Source organism: Actinia tenebrosa, unplaced genomic scaffold (assembly GCF_029948245.1).
Source record: "Actinia tenebrosa isolate PJP-AT-01 unplaced genomic scaffold, QUT_ActTen_1.0 PGA_scaffold15__27_contigs__length_11533743, whole genome shotgun sequence".
Classification (NCBI taxonomy): Eukaryota; Metazoa; Cnidaria; class Anthozoa; order Actiniaria; family Actiniidae; genus Actinia; species Actinia tenebrosa.
The window spans coordinates 10,517,151-10,538,712 of NW_028292575.1; the positions used below are offsets into that span (position 1 = coordinate 10,517,151).

The following is a 21,562-nucleotide window of genomic DNA, read 5'->3' on the forward strand; positions in this document are numbered from 1 at the left end:
TAAGCAGATTTAATCTAACATAAATTCGCTTAAATCTCTTTTTTCATGCTGTGACAGCGTTTCTTCCTTCATCATGCACTACTAAAATCCAAAAGTAGAGCGAATTCGAAAATTTGAGCCTTCCACATATTTCTGATTTTGTTTGATTTTTACAGACAGTCGCTCTTAACAAATCTAACACTGGCTTACTTGGAAGGGCAGACAAAACACTATGAAAAAGTTAGGAAGAAATACGTTACAGCCCGGAGTACGCTACATAAGATTGCGATAACTTCAGGGTCCATATCCGTCGTGTTGACGGGCTCCGGTGTCGCTACTTCGCTTACTGGACCCGGAGTAATTGTTGGGGTTCCTTTGGCCGGCGTTGGGGCAGCCTGCGGTATTGTTTCTGCTGTTGCTACGGGCATTATGAAAAAGCTATCCACGAAAATATCAAAACACGACACGACAATAGCTCTGTCTAGGGCTAAAGTAAATACTATTACCGACCTTGTCTCAAAGGCTTTGCGTGACAGAAAGATAGACGACGTAGAATTCTCGATCATTCTGGCCGAAGAAGACAAATACGAGAAACTAAAGACGGACATCAGAAACGAAAAAACAGTCGTAAAAGATCTTTCCGAGGAGTCTCGCAAAAAGATCTACCAAGAAACAAAAGAGGAGCTTCAAAGAAAGCTCGCTCAATAAACATTTGCTTTGTAAAAAGCGAAACAGGATTTTATTTGCATATCGAACGCCGGCTGTCTGGTTCATATGCAAATTAATTTCACAAATCTATTTCACAAATGTGAAACATTTTCATAAATGTGAAAAAGGTTGTGAAGGTTTTGTTTGGCCGAAAACATGTGACGTAATCGTCTTATGCCATAATACGCGTCAAGCATGGGTTATAGCATCGTCTTATGCCATAAGATCCACTATCGTTTTGGAATCCATCCTAACAGGGCGTGGTTGGGATCTATTTCGTAAAATATTTCGTAAATTACGTCGGGATTATAAGGAATATCCTTATCCAGCCGACAAAACATCCACTCAGCTCTGCTCATAGTATCTCCGGACACTTCTGGAATAGAGTCACCGGTAATTTCAGACAAAAGGTAGGGAATACCTTTGTAATATTTGCCTAGCTTTAATTTTTTCAATGTCTTCCTTAAGCTTTGCGGGGTTGGTTCTCTTAAGTTAAACGCAATCATTTCCATTACTTCATTGTCTAAATATACCGGCCGAAGACCTTGGACGTGACTCATCCAGTCCCTAAAGTATTTTATTCTCTTATAAGGTGTTTTCTTACGGCCTCCGTTGGTGTAATATTGCTCTCTGGTAGCATTTGGTACGGCATTGCGAATGTTCTTACCACACTCGTAACACTGTGCTGACGTGTTATCTTCTATTTGCATTTTTTTGCCACAACAAATATACTTATTTGGCTTACTAGGTACAAACTTGGGTTTCAAGCACTTTATACAAAAATCATTAGCAAATTCTTTACATTCTTCGCACTCCATATAGACTAACATATTTAACCAAATAGACGCGGGATGCGGGTAATGACGGGCTAAATCAAGGAGATACTTTAGACGGGTAATCCTCCGGTGGTCGTTGTTTTAGAACCCCCATTCCCTATACTACTCTTCGGATATACAATGTGGCATCGAGAAACGCTCACTGTAGCTATAGTCTCCCTCGCATCCGTTTTTAGTGTCGGTCGTCACGCAACGCTCCCTCCCCACAAACGGCTGCTTGCATTCGAACTACATTCCTTTCTCATTGTTGGCCAATCACAAGACGAGTTACATATTTAGAGAACCGTTCGCGGACTTTTGATCTGACCAATCACCGTGCAGCTTTTATTTCGCACTCTCAACTCGTTCATAGAAGAAGTGTACATGCATGTTTGGCCTCGTGTCTTCAAAGTCCGGTATTCCTGATCTAAATTCGCATCAGAAGTCGGCTATCAAAACTTTAGTTGAAGAGAAAAAATATATTTTTGACAATCTTCCAACAGGGTTTGGCAAATCTCTAATTTACCAAGCTCTGCCTCTCGTATTTGACTACAAATATACACTAGAGTCTGGTCACATCGTGGTTGTTGTGTCTCCTTTAATTGAGACCTACAGGTCGACGAGTACGAGAACGAGTCCGAGTTAAAACTTTAAAAGATTGGCACTATTTCTTTGTAGTGTTGATCGTGTATAAAATAGATTGAAACTTTAGATTGTTGTAGCGGCTTGGGGTCACCCTTGCTGTCAACTAGACCCGCGGTTACGCCGCTTGGGGAGAAAGGCTTAAACACTGTAATCCACACTCGATTCTTTATTGCAATAATGTTAGATCACGTAAAAACTAAAACATAATACAAAGGACATAAATAACTAACTATAATCGACTATAATCGGGTTACTAAGCTAGAATCACATGCGTAAACTTTGGTAACATTGTATAAGTTTGGTTCTTTAAATCATAACAAATTTGTATACGTTGAAGTATGAATCTAAAGATATTGATGGGTTTCTTCCGTAATCAGGTATAGGTGATTGTAAATTATATGTAACACTATATATATGATATGAAAATGGGGGAAAATAAGAAGGATAACATAGTACATACCTCTTTCCTCCCGTACAGTATTCAATCTAAAGCCACGAGGCTGAAACATTATACTACGCTAATAGTAATTGACGAAGTGACGTAATCGAATAAACAGCAAATCATTTACAATTGTAACAAGCCTATATCGCTTCAAAAGCGATGTTTCGGCCCGTTAGGTATTTGTGTGGCATTACTGAAAAGAATTTTGGTCTTGCTGTGGTAATGATTGGGCCTAAATGCCAGACCAGAGCGATGGTTTTTGGTTAGGACTAAAGAACAAGTCCACAGAAGCCAGCTCCTAATGAACGCCTGCAATTGAAGCTTTATTTCAGATCTTTTTCTTAATAGGGTTAAATTCATTGATTCAAAAAGCAGTAAAGACTCGTGTTTGTTTACTGAGGCCTTCAAGACCTCGCTTCCATGCACTTGTTCCTAGTCCCAACCGGGTTTGGCAGCCATTTTGAAACTACCGCATAGGATACAGTCGATGGCTGCTAGTTGATGATGGGCATGGTAGCTGTCTGTAGTGTGGGGATGAGGTTTCGTTTAGATAAATCATGAAAGACAAAAGGAGACAAGAAGGTTAACTCAAAATGTTTATTTTATTCTTATAACTTAAGGTTAAATAACATGATGTAGAAAATAACTTCATTCAATATCAAGATAAACAGAAAAAATTGTGAAGTGGATATTAAGCTTATTTCCTAATTCTCTTTGCAAAGAAGTCTAAAATTATTTTTGATAAAACGAAAAGCTTGAACTGAAGGTAAAAACTCAATTTCTTCATTCTGCAGGTATCATCATGTTGATCTTACCACTCATGTTTTATGTTGCAACATAGTGATATATCAAAAATAGTATACCTTTTTGAAGGATAGATATATTGCTAACTCAACAATGAGCTTAATGTAGAACCTAAAGATCTCTAATATAGTGGACATACATGAGACTGTAGAAGATGGCTGTAAGTTGAAAAGTGAATCGAAATTCGTATACAACTTAAATACGGTTTGCATCAGACATCACATCTTTTGAACTCTTATAACTGATTGCAAAAGGTATTTGTTGTAATACTTCAGACATGATTGATGTATCTTGGAGTGTTTGATACTCAATTGTGGGGAAAAGTTTCTTAAAGATCTGAGTGAATACAGTGTATGTCTGGAAAGTATCTCCTTTAAGGACACCTACGTTTGCAATGAGTGCTTGTCCAGCAGTTTGTTCTGAGTATGTTGAATAACATCTTGGGCACATTAGCTCACTGTTTAGTTTCTTGTTTCTGCAGTTTTCATCTATACAGGATTTGTATTTCTGAATGTGTTGAATTGCGACAAGAGTTGCAGATTCATCATCATCTTCTTTCTCTTCGTCACTAGATATGAGTTGAAGGTCAGCATTATCTGATGGCTAGTAGAACAGAAACAGTAGTGTGTTAATAAGGGCCAGAAAGTAAAATATAAGGTATAATATAAATATCATTTGTATTTTTCAATGGATATAGAATTTGGATGAGTGAGGACAATCTTATCTTTCAGATTTGGGCTCTCAATGGGTGTAGTACTCCCATATTATATGTGAGTTGTTGAACCTCTGCATAAAACTTTAGTATATGATGGAACCGATGACTCCAGTGTGATGAAGGAATTATTCAATATGTAGTTTTGAATTTTTAATATGATTTTAAAATATATTTTATGAGATGTAGAATCCTTGTCTGCTTGTGGTTCAGGCTTTTAAACCTGATTAAATACCTGGTTTGTTTTAAGTACTTGCTCCAATTGAATGACAATTAATGCATAAACTAGTTTATCTTAATTAGCATAGGTTTCATAGTTTACTATAGTTTTATGGTTTAGTGTCCTGGTGTAGGCATGGTATAGTATATGATAAAAGTTGTGATATGGATTGCCTGAAAATTAGAATTGAAATTGGGAAATAACATACCAGAATACTTGTTGTGTTTGTTGAGGACAACACAGGATTTGATCTAAATGTTGATGTTTGCAGTGATGATATCTTAACACAGTTTCCTGTTTCTATTTTAAGGCCAGCTTGTTCTTTCCAAAGAGAAACTTGTATAGACGCTGTGGAATCTTTCACTGTTATGTTCTTTAAGTCAATCTGGTTGTTTTTGACTTTCTTCAGTGGACTAACCTAGGAATAGAAATTCAAATTGGCCATTAGGGGATATGTAAGAATTGATTATCAAGCATTTTGGGGTAGTCATAGTCATATAATTAATATGCACATGGATTTCTTATTGGAAGATAGTAGAAATGCATAGAATCTAGGAAGTGATTTTGTGTATGTGTGTGTTGTGAGCTCACAAATGAAAGCGGTGAGAATGAGTCAGTCATCTAATAAAATATAATATGTAATACCTTTATGACTTTTCCTTCAATGGAGAGTTTCCTTTTCTTTGGAGAGCTTTTAGCTTCTTGAACTGTTATGACTGTTGGTGTTGATGGAGTGATGTCCATGTTTGTTTTTGCTTTTTCTATCACATCGGGTGGGATTGTGAATGGTGCTGTTAAGAAGACGTTTGTACTTTGTGATATGATCACATTTAACTTGTCGTCAATGGTTTTGATCATATGGTTGACAATTATTATGTAACTATCAGTCTTTATGGAATCTTGAAGTTTCTTATAGCATAATGCCTTTATTGCTCCTGTTTGATCACAAAGAATCAGTGACTCATTGGTTAATGCCAATACTTTTGCAATCAGTGGTGTTGGAGATAGCTTTTCAGTAAGCTGGAGGTCTTTGATGGTGTTTTTAGAAGGTATTTGGCTTTTCATCATTTTGTAATGCTGAAAATATAATTTTTATTAAAGTTATTAATAGTGATGTAATTTTATCGGTAGGTTAGTAAATAATTCTAAGGTTTATTTCATTGCAACTTTTTAAAAAGTCTGACATACTCTTGTTCCACTTTTTGTGAGGTTCTAATAGAATTGGGATGGAAGTCTAAAAGAGCTAATCCATCTAAAGTTTTTAGCCTGCTAAGAGCAACATATGCTTGTCCTGGTTTTGTACATTTTAATCCTAAATCTATAACTGCATGTTCCAAAGTAATTCCTTGGGATTTATGGATAGTCATAGCATAGCATGGAACAAGAGGAATTTGTGTTCTTTCAATTTCTGTGCCATCTTTTCCATAAAATTTTACAGTATAAGGTTTTATGTCAATTGAAGTAGCATTGGTATTGCCCATAAAAATCTTGCCAATATTTGGATTATCAAATACAACTGAAATAGACTGAGGCAGCGATGTGTTTTCACTTGTAAAGTTTATAGAATCAATGTATCCTTGTGCACCATTTACAAGTCCATCAGATGTAAGAATATTTCTTATTAGCATAACCCTTGCATTAGGAGTAAGTTTAAGAGCTCTAGGTAATCCACCACATTCTGAATCATCAGAAGGTATAAGGTGATCAGGAACATTAGTGGAATTCTGAGATGTGTGCAATGCTTCAATTACAGTTAAATTTGTTTGACTTTTTTGAGATAGCTGTTTTAACTTTTCATCATTGTAGTGAGAACATTGAATGCGTGTTGGATAAAGTCTTATTGCATCGGAAAATGGGCTGGTATCTAGTGATACTTTTGTTCGCTCTCTTAATGTGTTGATATCATTAAGCGTTGGATGGCCTATTCTTATACGATTGAGTAAATTTGCATATTGGTGATCAAGACTCTGGCGCATGTTTGTAGTCAAAAATACTGGCTTAAAGTGTGCTATCCAGAGGTTGTATATGCTGTATACTGCTGTGTCAAATACATATCGGGATGCAACAGGTTGTAATTGATAAAAATCTCCAAATGCAATCACACAGCAACCACCAAATATTTTATTTGATGATGGATCTATGCATTTTATTTGATTGAGTCTTTCATGGACAGTATGAAATATGTGATCTGACACCATGCTTATTTCATCTATAATGAGAAACTGAATATCGTGGTATAGTTGTTGTAATTGATCTCTTGCAGAATAACTAAGTGGTATATCATTGTTTAAGAGATGTGCTTTAGGATGTTGCACCGGAAGTTTGAATGTACTATGTAGTGTTTGACCATTAATATTGTGTGACGCACAGCCTGTTGGTGCTGTAAGAAGTACTGAGTTTTTCTTTGTTTTTCGTATGATTATTTCCTTTATGACACGAACAAGGAAAGATTTTCCCGTACCTGCCCCCCCTGTTACAAAGAGGTACAATGGATCTGGATATAGCTCTGAAGAATTTTGTGCATCATTAATTTTTTTGAAGTAATTAAATAGTATGTCAACAACTTTTTGTTGATCAGCAGTCATATTTTCAATGCATTTTTCAAATTCAGTGTCACTCATGGTGTAAATTGCAATACTGTTGAAATCAGTAGTATTTGATATGTCTTCAATTGAAATATCCAAGTTTTGAATATTTTTGTTGTCAGACATTTGCTTTTCATCAAGTAAGGTATTTGGAATACCAGATGTGTTAAGAAAATCATAAGGATTTAAAGATTTTGATGCTTCTGAATTGAAAATATCGATATTATTCTCAAATGCTGATGTATTAGGATGAAGAAGTTGCCCAAAATCTGTGTCTCCATTTTCGATAAGTCTTAACATTCGTACTGCATTTTTGAGCTCTGAGTGAAATTTGTGGTAAGGAATTGCTTTAAGGTCTAAGTTGTTTTCGTGCTTCAGAAATATACTTGCCAATGTTTCATTTTCTGGAACGATATCTTTTTCATTGCGGAATGGCAGGAATGCATAAAGTTGAGAGTAATAATATTCATCACCATGTGAATGAAGTGATAATTTTGGCATTCTTACACAAGCAAAGTTTGTGCGTTGTCTAATTCTTTTGTTGGTGTTTTGAATAGGATAACATGGTTGTCTATGGTTGTCATGCTGTTTATCTGAACACAGTGTATACTGGGAAAGAAATGTAGCAAGAGACATTTTATCCCAAAATTCTCCACAAGGACGTTGTGTATAGTAGTCGGACAAACCTGTTTCAAAAATATCAGTTGAGTTGTCATTAAGTTTTTGTCTTTCACACAGTGGCTTTAGTATCTTTTGACGATATTCCGGTTTTCTGTTATTAAGAAAAACAGTTGCAACTGATGATTGTACTAATGGTAAGTTTATCATTCGAAATGCTACTTCTTGTGCTGAAATTTGTCTATGTGAAAGTACAACAGAGCCAATTTTATGAAGACGTTTTTTTTGTGTACAGTGTTCAGGTAATTGATTCAGGGCATTGCAAATAGCTTGTTTTAGAGCTTTGGGTTCTGCTTTGCAAATATATGTACAAACATAAAGTGCTACACCATACACACTTCTAATCATTTGAATATCCATATTAGCTCTCCATGATTTGAGAATATGTGGATTAAAAGCATTGACCATTTGATCATTTGGTCCTCTCTTTGTTACATAAAATCGAGAAGTATTCCCAGGGTCTATATGTGACTTTATTCTTGTGTGTGATGTGCAAGGTCTTGGAAAATCGAATTGACAATGCTGGCTATTTTTCTTACATGTTGATGTATGTTGATGTATCTGAAGAGTTTTCACTAAAGAGTGGAGGTTAAGATCATTTGCTTCAGGAATTCTAGTTGAAACGTATTTGTCAATAAAGGAAGGTGCATCTCTTAAACCGGTTTGAGTATCTAGGTCTGGAGCATTGGATACCCATAGAAACATGTGGATGTGAGGACTTCCTCTCATTTGGAATTCAATTCTTATAAAAAAGTTTGTAATCTCTCCAAGAGGTTTTGATTTTCCTTTGAGGATGTGTTTCATAAAGGCATTCTTACGTCTGTTAAAGTGTTTTGCTACAAGAATGGGATTTTCTCTCATTAATTTCCATTTTTCACTTTTAGAAATGTTATCAATTTCAGTATTTAGAGACAATGTTCTGAATAGTTCTGGCCATCTGAGGTCAGCAGCTGAAAGTGTTATAAACCATGTTGGAGGTCCCAATGTATTTATTTTGGCAAGTAAATTAAGAAGCTCATTTCTCCAATATGCCGGTGTACCTCTTATGCTTTTCATAAAAATGTATGAATCCTCAATTAAATCAGCATCTAATTTATATTGTAAATCACCAGCAGTTAGAGCTGAACGATTTCGTTTTGTTATATTTTTCATTCTGAGCGCTACTGATACACAGTCAGCAAGTTTTCTTGCCTCATACAATGAGTTTGCAAAGAAAATATATGAAATGTCAGCAGAAAATCTTTTGTCAGTATTAATGAGTCTTGTTTGAAAATACTGCAAATCTGTGAGCTTCGGTTTCCTTTTTGTTGTAAATCCATTTATTCCATATGGAAATAGCCAAGGAAAAGCAAGTTCTTCTATTGGAACAGATATATCACCTAATATAGTTATTGGAGGTGATTTGGAATGACTTATAGTGTAATCTGCTTTAGGCATATGGGTTTGTATATTACCACTTATCACATCGTCAACTTTTATGTTTGGCATAGGTTGTATACTTGATGTAAATCCTGATACATGACAGCTATTCAAAATATTATCAAAACTATTTGTATAAAGATCTTGAGATGTTTCATGATTTGTATTTGGCAGTAATATGCTTATGTTTTTATATAGGGGGTTGTTGCTTTTTAGTCAAAGCAGAGCTTTGTACACTTTTGATTGTGAAACAGGAGATAATGCTGAATTTGAAGGATCTGTGCTAATCATAATGATATCAGAGTGTGGTCTTGGAAACTGATTCCACTGTTCAGCTACATTCAAAGGAAAGTGAATCGCTTGTCCTTTTTCTCCAAATTGACCACCAGGCAAGGTAACTATAGTTATGAATAATTGTATCTGAGAGATTAATCGTTTTTCAATAATATTCAAGTTAGCCAATTCTTCTGGAATGTTTCCAGGGTCTAGCTGATTTGTGTAAGATAGAGCTGGAATTTCATTTTTTTTAACAGCTGATGAACATCTTCCACAAACAAAATATCCAGTGCTCATTAGTTTTGTCTCATCAGGAAACAACTGGCGTTGGCAATAATAACAGGAATTACCTGGGATTAATCCAATGAATGCATTAAAGGATTTTATATCTGCTTCAAACAATGCATTATTTATACTATCCTCATGCCCAGTCTTTTTGGTGTTATTGATTGGTAAATTTTTTTCTTGCGAGTGTGATCTTTTGATTAACTGATTAGGCTTCACATCAATATTTTCTTTAGAAATCAAAGGCTTTTTGTTTAGATTAGATGTGAAGACTTTAGACTTCAAAGTAGGAGATTGTTCAATATGACTTCTTTTAAGACTGAGTTTTATTTTCTGAACAGGCATACTATTGCATGTAGTATTGGGAACTTCATTTGCATGATGTAAAACATACTTTATACATGAAACATACTTTATACATGGAACAAAATGATTTGGGCTCCACATAACATTGGCAGTTCTATGTGCTGATGTCCACATTATGTTCACTATGGTATTGTTCATAATTGAAAATGGGAAAACTAGTCTATTCAAAACATATCTTACTGTACTTGTTTCACTTATGCCAACTGAGGTACTAGGATAAATACTTTGAATTGGCACTCTAAAAACTGAAGATAATGCTATTATATGCCAAAAGCCTACCCAGGTACATAATGTTAAGCCTTCAATGATGCAATGTAACAGTACAGTCCTACAATTTGAGGAAATATGCATATCAAGATAGCTCAAGGTGTTAGGTGCTGAATAATGTGCTAACCAAAATAAGAGCATGTTGTCACTTGTATGAAACATTAAATTTGGTTGAAGATAATATTCAAGGTTTGTTAATAGTTCAATGCTTGCTCTTAGTCTCATTTCAATGTGGTGTGATTGATCACCATAGACAATAACACTTGCTGAACGAAATAAGCAATTACCATCACCAACCACACTTTGTGGCCAGAAATCAGATGGCGCATCATTAGGATACATTGAATGTGCAATCCAATCAACATTTGCAAGTGAGTTCAAGTGTCCTACAAAACATGAAGGATCTTGTAGTGGTGGTAAATTGGTTAACTCTCTTTGTGCTGCTTGTAACAAATGTGAAATGTCAAGTAATGCACTATTCTGAAGGCGTAATGATGAAAAGGTAAATTATACACCGTGAAAAGATGAAAAAACTTACTGACGTTTCGGACGCTAGTCCTTCGTCGGAGTAAAAGAGAAAGAAGTGGTAGAAAGGAGTGTATATATGATAGAATAAGACAAAAGAAACCAATGAGAGCAAGGTAGGCAAGGAAACAAAAACAAACAATCAAAAGACAAAAGAAAAGGTTAGTTGAAAATAAAGCGTTCATTAATCCCGTTGGGACTAAGAGTGCCCAATAGGTGAATAAGCCGCATTTCTTTGGTCTTGCGACAATCATTGTTGCCGTTAAGCAAAGAAAGACCGAAAACAATGAAGTCAGAAAGAGAATGGTTAGCTAGATTAAAATGGCGGGAAACTGGTTTGGTGGGATCGTTATTGCGAATATCATAAAGATGATTGCAAATGCGATCACCAAGACGGCGGCCAGTCTCGCCCACATACAAAAGATTACAGCGGGTACATTTAATACAATATACAACATTAGAAGTGGTACAAACAAAATGGTCAGTGATTTTAACAGTTGATTTAGGACCGACAACAGAAGTGTGAGAGACTATGTGAGGACAAGTATAACAACGTTTACGAGAACAGCGAAAAGTACCAGGTTCTTTGTTAGAGGGAAGAACTCCCTTGACCAAGAAAGAACGGAGATTACGATCACGTTTATAGGAAAAGAGAGGGCGGTTGTTGAAAATAGCAGAAGTGCGAGTATCAGAGTCAAGCAGAGAAAAGTTGCGGTTAACAATGGGTTTAATGGAAATGTTAATAGGATGATACGTAAGAGTGAAAGGAATGCGGTCATTAGAGGGACGAGTGTGAGGAGTGAGAGCGGTGGTACGATCAATAGTAGAAACTTTACGAATGGCGCGATCAATAACATGAGCAGGATAATTACGCTTAAGGAAGAAGGAACGCATCTCAGAACATTTAACAGAAAAATCAAGATCATCACTACACAAACGACGAAGACGAAGAAATTGCGAGAACGGAATAGCGTTAAGAGTGTGCTTAGGATGAGAAGACGAGTAGAGTAAATAAGAATGAGAGTCAGTAGGTTTGTAATGGACACTAGTGCTAAGACGGTCGTCATTAACACTAAGCAAGATGTCAAGGAAAGTGACTGATGTTTCACTAACCTCCCACGTAAAGTCTAAGGCAGGGTGAAAAGAGTTAACAAAAGAGATGAAAGAATCTAAGTCATTACGCGAACAAGAAGTAGCACCAATACAATCATCAATATACCGTCCAAAAAACTCAGGTTTAGGTCCAGTATATTGTTGAAAAACAAGGTTTTCGATATAACCAACAAACAAATTGGCGTAACTAGGGCCCATCTTAGTACCCATAGCAACACCGTTTATCTGCCGATAATACCGATCACCGAAAGAAAAACAATTAAGAGTAAGAACAAGTTCAGCTAAGCGTAACAAAGTGGGAGTGCTGGGCTCGAGGACAGGACGAAGATCGAAAAAATGCTGAAGAGCACGAAGGCCCTCATCATTAGGAATAACAGTATACAAAGATTTGACATCCATAGTAAACAAAAGCTTAGAAGAGTTATCAGGAAAGCGAAAATCGTTAAAAATACTAAGAGCGTGATTAGTATCCTTAATATAAGTAGGTAAAGACTGAACAATAGGCAGCATGAGAGAATCTAGATAGCTAGAGATGAGTTCGGTAGGACAACTACAAGCAGAAACAATAGGACGGCCAGGGTTGTTAGCTTTGTGAATCTTAGGAAGAAAATAGACGTGAGAAGTACGAGGAGTAATAACAAAAAGGTTTTTAGCAGTGGAGGGTAAAGAGCCATCAGAAATGAAAGAGTTAACAGTGTCTTTAACTAATTTTTGATTGTCAGGGGTAAGATCCTTATCCACTTCACAATAAAAATTAGTATCAGAGAGTTGACGTATAGCTTCCTGTTTATACAGGTCAGAACGCCAGACAACAACTGCACCGCCTTTGTCAGCGGGCTTAATAACAATGTCAGAACGATTGCGTAATTGACGTAAAGCCAACCACTCGTCCTTAGAAAGATTAGAATAACTGAGTTTACGGTTAAGATTGAGATTAGAAATATCACGGCGACACTTATTGACAAAAAGATCAAGAGAAGAAAATTGTCCCTCGGGAGGGACCCAGTTAGACTTACGAGGACAAAGGCGCTCAAAGACATCACGTTCACAGTTAGAGTTAGAAGAGTCGGAGAAAAAAGCTTTAAGGCGAGTACGGCGAAAAAAAGATTCAGAGTCTTTCTTGACCTGAAATTCCACTTGAGCCCACCGTGCGCCGAATTTGTTGATTTTGTAACGTTCGCTAATTAGCGCGTTTGAAGTGTCAGACAGTCGGTCTCGGTCGGCCAAACGTTGCTCGATCGTCAAAAGAACCTATGGGGTTCTTGGGAAAATGTCACAACACAATGTAAAGTTAAGTAAAGCTGGCCGTACCTATGAAAATGGTCGTCCTTTGAACACAGATCTTCGAAGAAATTGTTGTTCTTGATAGTGATGTCACAGAAATTTTTCCGGGTTTCTACCAAACTGTTGCAACCAAGTTTAGAGTCACTACAAGTACGGTTCGAAAAATATGGGAGCGCTTGTGCGCAGGACTAACTGAAAAACCGAGAGATGGTGCAGGTGGGAACCCAAGTGAACTCTCAGCCGAAGATCTAGAGCTGATTGAGGTTTTAAGACGGCAGAAATGTTCAATATAAACTTTTGTGGAGAATACTCCACCTTCACCTGATACAAACCATCGCGCGGTTCTCACGATCAAAGAAGACGTTCACTCACGCTTTGTGCAACGTTTGGCCGACCGAGACGGACTGTCTGACACTTCAGACGCGCTAATTAGCGAACGTTTCAAAATCAACAAATTCGGCGCGCGGTGCGCTCAAGTGGAAATCGCTGTAACTTTGTAGCTTTGATGTTATAACCTTTTTTTTTGAACCCCACGTTTTTTTAACTAGGTGTAAAGATAACACTTATCAATACCTATTATTCTTGAGAGACATTCTTTGGGAGAACAGAACGAGATTACTCACATTTAGAAATCGACACTACACAAAAGCATGGTTGAACTTGCCGTTGTTAGGGGGAATGTCAAATGTTGCTAAGGGGCGGAGACAATATTTCACCAACAATTATTGCGTTCAGAAATTCTCACGGTACGCCTCGAATTCCACGCTGCAAAGTCTTACGAAAATTTCGATAGAAACATTTGTTATAAAATTCTCTTGGAAGAAACACATCGTAAATAGCTCTTTTGAAGATCTTAGTGGTTCTTGCTTTGAAACATCGACATCGTAGTTTTTTTTTTGGGAAAAACAGGGCAACGTACATACATATAACGTCTCGCCGAACAAATGAGCTAAAAGAGATCCCGACAATAGATAAAAACAATGCTCGCGTATAGCACAGAGCAGAGCTAGTACAAAGTGCAAAATATTTTGGCACATGGGCATTACTGTACGCGCTATGTTGAATGTAGGATACTTTTTTGAACCTTCATTGTGCTCCTAAACGTTTTCAGCTCTTATACCGTAGCTTTAAAAGAAACGCGAACCAAAATCTTTTTAAAATTGACATCTTTTGGTCAATATTACCGAATATTACCGAATCCAAGAAATTAAATACTTTAAATCAGAAAATTAATAAATGGAAACTGATAATTTCAGACATCTACCTATAAAGTTGTAAAGTACGCACTGGTTTTTAGGGCCCAGTTTAAATAATATCTGATACCAAAAACATGTCCTCAGATGCGCACGAAGCTACGACATATCGGAAGCTTCCTTCACAAAATATATACTAGTATGCATCAACTGTTAGTTACATAGATAAACTCACCAGTTTTCTCAACTTATGCTCACAGGCAGCTGAGACTGGCAATTGCCTTAATTTACCGCACAATCACAAAAGCTTTTGGATAACTTTTCAATATAAACTTACCTATTTGACAACTTGGACCTAGATATTGACCTACAAATAAGATACGCATTGTCGTGGGGTTAATAAATAATATATTTTTTCCAAAAAACGGCGTCATGCGAAAGGGCAAAATACAGTCTAAACACCTACCTCTTAAACGATTCGCCGCAACTCTCCGAAATACTCCGCATGGTGAAATGTTTTACATTTTCTCATTCCTTATGATTGGTTATTTCGATACACGTGATCTGGAAACTGCATGCGATTGGATTAGGTCCCAAAACTCTGACAGCTAAATGACACGCACTGAGACTATTATGGGCCGGCAAACCGAATGTAGTGACTGTTTCGGCCTGAGGGCCGAAACAAAAAATCGGAAATCGACTACGATTTAGCGTTATCGTACTCGTACTCGTCGTCGTATCTAAAGGTCGCTAATACGTGTAATGGATGACCAAGTCTCAAAGTTACGTAGTTTAGGAGTTAGTGCTGTGAAGATAAGCTCACTAGAAGAGGAAGAACGGTGTGAAGTCGAAAACGGCGAATATTCCGCACCGATTTCTTTCGAGGATGTTCTTCGGCAGCTCGATTGAAACTCACCATGTTTATATTTTCGGACACTGTGATTGGCTCAATAGAAAACAATACGCTCGACCTCATTGGTACGATCCCAACAATGAGAAAGGAATGTAGTTCGAATGCAAGCAGCCGTTTGTGGGGAGGGAGCGTTGCGTGACGACCGACACTAAAAACGGATGCGAGGGAGACTACTGTAGCTAGAACTATAAAATAACACCTCGAAATCTCTTGACATATAAACAAACTGACATAAGATAATGAGCAATGTATACTTGTACCTCCCTACCCTTCATCACAAATAATTTAGCTAATCACAAACTGGACTTCAAATCAGCCAATCAGTGAACCAGAACAATTTTGAGCAATCTGTAATTCTATTGGTGCGGCCTGATCAATCGACTCGCTGCTTCGCAAAGGACTCGCTGCTTTGCAAAGGACTCGCTGCTTCGCAAATAAATCGCCGCTTCGTGGCTCAAAATATACGTGCCCAGGAGAAAAAGCTTCGCGGCTCAAAATATACGTGCCCAGGAGAAAAATCGTCGAGCCTCTGATACCAGGGTAGGTAGATAACCTTTCTCAAACAGTTTCTTAGACTTGGATATGCGCACTTCATCTCCTATCTTAAATTTATAGGGGGGTCTTCTCGTCAACGCATTTCCATACAATGTTTGCCAAACCTCCTTTTCATTGCTCTCATTCACCGAGGCTGGGGCTCTCTTAATACTCCTATGATAGGAATTATTGTATACATCTACAATATCAGGTAACACATCTAAATATTTTAGGGTTCTTTTCTATGTGAAGTAGCGGTACATCCGCTGTTTTAGGCTTCGATTAAAATGCTCGATGATGGATCCTTTGATATCTGTTTTATAGGTATGATAAGATCCAATGTTCTTTTCTCTTAAAAACGACTGGAATAATCGATTCGTGAATTCACTCCCTCGGTCGGAGTGAATCTTTTGGGGTTTACGCTCCGATTCATCTAATATCTGTTTGAAGGCTTTGACTAGACTAGAGTCTGGCCGCTCTTATCTTTCAATGGAACCACCCATGCATACTTTGACAACACACCCTCTGCCATTTCAACCATTCCTGAACCTCTCTCCTCGTTATTTTCTTATTTTTCTTTTTGGCAGTATGGTATAAGGCATCGACGCTTCCGAGACTCCCTCCTTGATTGAACTTGTAATACGGTTTTTCCAACAGCTCGTTGGTCTCCATCGATCTGTGAATTTTCAATAATCACTTTCCCGACGCAGCAGGCGAGAACACAGCGAACTCTTTTGAAAATGTTTTGAAGATTAAGATTGGGAATGGAACTTAAACACCCGCAACCCATGTCTTTATCCCTCGAAGTCAGACACGACATACTTTTATTCATAAATCTCGTGATGATAAACCTTGTGGTGGAGTAGGTTTATTCATAAAAGATGACATAAACTTTAAACTAAGAAATGACCTTACAGTTTTTGATTCTCAAATTCTGGAGTCTATTTTTATCGAAATTAATAATTAGACCTCACCGAGGAAATGTAGTTATAGGGGTATTATATAGGCCACCCAATTCAAATTTTCAAATGTTTATGAACAAATTGAATGAAATTCTGCCTAAATTTTCAAAAGAACAAAAAGACTGTTATTTAATGGGGGACTTTAACATAGACCTCCTGAAATATCAACAGCATAACAACACCAATGATTTTCTTGATACTATGTTTTCACATGCTTTTCTACCAATTATCAATCGTCCTACTAGAATAACTTCACACACAGCTACTTCTATTGACAACATCTTTACTAACTGTTTAATTCAAAATGACCAATATATCAATGGTATATTATTCACAGACATTTCAGATCATTTGCCAATCTTTTCTATAGTTCCTTTGCACGACAATGCTGAATCTAGAAACATAAGAGTAACTAGACGACGAATAAATACTCATACTAAAGAGCTTTTCAGCGAAGAACTAAATAGGTGTAATTGGAATACAGTCATTAATTCTCACAACCCTAATATCGCCTATGATAACTTTGTTGCTACTTATAACAACATATATGAAAGATGTTTTCCAGTCAAAACAATAACAAGAAAGAAAGCAAAATTAGCTAGTAAACCTTGGATCACCAAAGGACTTCTAACATCTATCAAAGCTAAATGTAAACTTTATAAGGAATTCTTACGTAACCCCACTCCATTTGTTGAACAAAAATACAAGAAATATAAAAACAAACTATCCTGCTTATTGAAGTTATCAAAACGTAGTTTCTATGATTCCAAGTTTGAATCAGCTAAAGGAAACCTAAGAGCCACTTGGAAACTTCTAAATGAAGTTATTAACAAGAAAAAGAATTAACCAAAAATGCCAACAACTTTTTCTCACAATGGAAATGAAATAAAGGATCCTTTGACTATTGCAAATAATTGTGAATTTTTCACAAATATTGGGCCAAGCCTTGCCAAAAAACTGCCACACTCAAATATCTTACCTGAACAATATCTTAGTAATAGGATTAGTGAAACAATCTTTTTAACTCCAGTCACAGAAGATGAAATCACACTTCTCTCTGTTGGCTTTAAGATAGGTAAAGCAACTGGGTTTGATGGTGTCAACATTAAAGACATCAGAGCTAATATTCAATCTCTGGCTAAACCACTGTCACATGTTATAAATCTATCTATTTCCACTGGCATTGTTCCTAATAGTACTAAACTTGCCAGGGTGATTCCTATATATAAAAGTGGTTGTTCTTCTGAATTTAGTAACTATACTCTATATTTCTATACTCCCTGTCTTTTCAAAATTCTTTGAGAAGGTTATTTATGATAGGTTAGTTGCTTTTATAACCAAGCATAACATACTTTATGAACATCAATATGGCTTTCGATCCAGTTATTCGACCAACTTAGCTATTATTCAAATGGTTAACCACATTTCTTCATCAATTGATAATAAGGAACTTTCCACAGGGGTATTCTTGGACCTGTCAAAAGCTTTTGATACAGTAAATCACAACATACTTGTAAAAAAATTAGAATATTATGGAATTAGAGAATTAGCTTTGAACTGGATTACCAGTTATTTAACAAATAGAAAGCAATATGTTGAAATTGAAAATAATTTATCTACCCAGATGACGATTAAGGTATTAGGATACGTTTACGACCACTATGCGCGCAAACTTAAATAACGCGCTGGCTTTATAGTATAACACAAACAAAGTATACATTTTCTGAAAGCTGAGCAAACATAGTTTATGAAGACATCTTCAAAATACGATTTTTTTAATTGTTGTTCACATTATTGTCCTCGAAGCGAAATTTGACCACGCCTCAGTGAAAACGTTAACGGACACGTACATTTTAAGCTATGTTTGCGAAAAATGTCTTAACATACTCAGGAGATAATAAGCTCAAAAAGGGTGTCCCAGATTTTTGATATCTGTTTTATATCTCTCGCTATTTTTGATCAAAGTTTGACGATTGCTTTTGGAGTGTTGTTTAGAGTAAAAAGCGTCATAACTTTGGAAAGAAAATAAATTTCAAAAATCGGAGACACCCTTTTTTGGATCATGAGATACTTTATAAACTCTCCAAATTTTAAAAAAATCGAATGAAATCCAAGGGCCTTTTAGCTTTTTGAAGTTGAGGTTTTAGTGGCAAAAAAGATTCGAGAAAAAAGAATTTCTTAGTTTGGAGCCGGAAGCTGCAGGGAGCCACGATGGTGTTGGTCAAAACACCTGGAGCCTTCCATTTTGTCATCACTTGTCAAATTATCTGTTGTTCTGGACGATCGCAATGCGGGATCTTTTTACAATGACAAAGGAGCATTTGGACTCGACGTTATTGCAAGCGACGGGACATTTCCGGTCTTTATAAAGTCACGATTTTGATTTGTCTCAAAATTTTGGCTTTTCCAATCAAAAATTGCAAGACGTTTCACAAACATATGAAAGACAAAAATTTTAAGTTACGAAATTTCAAAAAAAAAAATTTTTTCGAGCAAATCGTCATTTTTCGTATCCTAATACCTTAATTGCGGTATTCCTCAAGGAAGTATTCTAGGACCTTTATTATTTATTATTTATGTCAACGACATAGCGAACTCTTCAGATCTGCTGAAATTTATATCATTTGCTGATGATACTAATGTATTTTATTCTGATAAAAATGTGAATAATTTAAATTATATCTTGAACTCTGAGCTTGACAAAGTTTCGACATGGCTAATCGTGAACAAACTTACTATAAATATCAAGAAAACTAGCTATATGCTATTTAACCAAAGCGAAGTTGGTGTCAGGTTTTAGAGTCAGATTTTTGAGTCAGGTTTTCGGATCTACTGTCAGATTTTTTCCGGGGGGCGTCACATCATGGTGAACACAAAGTGCTCTATATTCGTAGAAACGCTTTGATTTACTATAAAACCCACACCAAGCTTTACTCACACGATATTTCTTGCGATTCGTTGTCTTTGGGGATCGAAACACTCACCTCAAAGAAAATAAACAGCGGTTTCAGATTTTTTGAGCTGTTTTATCTACTATCAACGGGCTTCATGCCACAAATACTTCGAGTACCGCTCCCATACATCGAGTTACCGAACCCTTTTATTTCAAAATGTTGACGCACTTTTTCTTAACGAAAAATATCCATGCTTTACGTCGAATAAGCCAAGCCGTAGTTTGATGTCCAAATAAACTGTCGATGAAGCAGTACACATAAACATTCTACTTCACTGTCTTCTTCTTCTTCTTGACAGGTAAAACTGATGGTGCCTGTCAACACTGCAATGTTAGAGCTCGAAATCATATCAAACATGTACATTAATTATGACACCAACTTCGTTTGTAAGAAACAAAATATTTTATTTCACTTTTCAATAAATGCTAAAGCAAATCCAAAACAATAACAATATGTCTTTGGTATAATTATTTTCTATGACGGCGGATAATAGTACATTCGAGATCCCCAACTGGGTACTTGCTGCTGTCCAGTAGCTAATCCACTTTGCTGTTCCCTTGTTGTCAGTTCCATTTCCGGACCGAGCGCATTAAAAATAGTGTCCAGTTCAGAAGTGGTGAAAATTCTTGGTAAATAATCTTTTCCTAGTTGTGCCTCGTAATTTTGCGCACTGCCATCATCCGGAAGGGTTTGAATGGATCCAGAGAACGCGGTTGGCTCCTGATGAAGATCGGTGGTTTCGGACTGACTGGATGCAGTAGTTGCCTCATTGTTCACTAACTCCGTATCCACTGTTTCAATTGCCGATTTGAGTGATGTCCATTCGTCTAAAGTCAAAGACACTCCTGAGCTAGTTAGAACCGTCTTCCCCCTCGACAAATCTTTTTTCTGTTTGCGGATACATATTTTTTTCTCCCTTCGAACATCCTTCACAAAAATAGCGTATCCACGGTCTCCTATTTGTATTACTTTTCCAGATGACATGTTAACTTATCCGTACTCTGGCTGGATTATAGCTTAGTGGAAGTGGGGTTTTTCCGACGAAGGTGATGAGCAAGTGATTCTGCTGATTTTGATCGGGCTTTTAAACTTTTCTCTCCATAAAAATATGTATTCATATTTCAAATTCCCGCCTTGGTGATTGCAATTCGTACTTTGACCCCTGTTCTACATTCCATTTCATTAATCCCCTAAAATATTTCGCTCATCTTCATGATCAACCCTCCCCTCACATTCTCCAAGGGTATTCAGTAATTTAGACCACCCCTCCCCCTACATTCTTAAGGGGTAGTCAGGAATTTAGACCACCCCTCCCCTAGCTACTACGGTATATGGGGGGGGGGGGGGGGGTTCACTACTACTGATCTAGAGGAGAATTGGAGATTCAGATAAACAGGAAAGCGTTAGGGATGGGGGAGGGGAGGGGGAGGGGAGGGGGAGGGAGGCAAGGGGGGTGTTAATCTATCTAACACAAATGGCTCACTCACTACAGACCCCTAACCCTTCCAACTAACAGCACCAGTTGGTCACGTGGTAATTAAAATAAATCTGAATTTTCAAAACATTCGATCTGCAAAACCCACACTCTTGTACAGCGGACTACTCAGAGATCCATGATGGACTGGATCCGGTCAAGACAATACATGATGATAGTGTTTGGGTTGCCTTTGGTGAACTACGTCATATATATGGGGCTGATTTACATACGTTTGCTTAGCGGGACCATTCCCATCTAGAAGAACTAGCTCGACGATGGATAGCAATTTACTTTAGTAAGCTATTGAACGCCATTGGGGAATTTTTGTCTGACGTTTGTTTGTTTGTATTGCAAACCAACACTGCTATGAATATTTTCGTGAAACCGAACTCACGGAAAGAGAGTT

At 37.0% G+C, this 21,562-nt stretch overlaps 1 protein-coding gene across 2 annotated transcripts in view; it reads left to right on the forward strand.

The window, feature by feature from the left end:
- Window positions 1-21,562, forward strand: part of LOC116288005 (uncharacterized) — a 190,352-nt gene that overhangs the window by 164,945 nt on the left and 3,845 nt on the right. The window lies entirely within an intron of this gene.